Genomic DNA, 543 nt, shown 5'->3' with positions numbered 1-543 from the left:
GGCGGGCGCAGGGCGTTCGCCCCTGTGCCGACGGAGAGGGCGCAGCGGGCTCGGCGGCGGGAGGCGCTCAGCGTGGGGCGAGGAATAAAAAGGGAGCCCCCCGCCCCGCAGCCGCCTGTGTCTGGGTCTCCTGCTGCACCCACCCCGGGCTCCGCGGGTTTTTCCGGGCTCCCTGGTAGGAAACACGGCGAGAAACTTCCCTCTCCAAAGGCAAAAAGACGCGGAGCCGGGCGGAGGGGTTGGGTTTTTTTCTTGTTTTGCTGAGCTACCTTCTACTTTATTTCCCTGCTCCCAATCCCTGGCTCGGCGCATCCCAAACCGCCCTCGGCACAACGTTCTGGGGGGGGACGGGGGGGTCCCAGCAAGGAAGCAGCGGAGCCGGTGACCGATGCAGGTCCCCATGGCTCTTTTCCAACCCATTTTCCCCCCCAAAATACCCCACTGGGGAAAGGGGTTCCCTGGGTGATTTTACCGACGGGTCCCCTCCCACGTGCCCAAGCTGTGTCGCCCCCCCCCGCTTCTGCCACCCCCCCACAGCGGGGC

General features: G+C 66.3%; 1 protein-coding gene across 1 annotated transcript in view; it reads right to left on the bottom strand.

Annotated features, from left to right (window-relative positions):
- LOC104122948 (zinc finger protein 436) overlaps nt 1-543 on the bottom strand; it is a 13,652-nt gene that overhangs the window by 11,031 nt on the left and 2,078 nt on the right.

This window comes from Egretta garzetta, unplaced genomic scaffold, assembly GCF_000687185.1.
Source record: "Egretta garzetta isolate BGI_Z169 unplaced genomic scaffold, ASM68718v1 scaffold1263, whole genome shotgun sequence".
In the NCBI taxonomy this organism is placed as follows: domain Eukaryota; kingdom Metazoa; phylum Chordata; class Aves; order Pelecaniformes; family Ardeidae; genus Egretta; species Egretta garzetta.
This window is presented reverse-complemented; position numbering and strand designations above follow the sequence as displayed.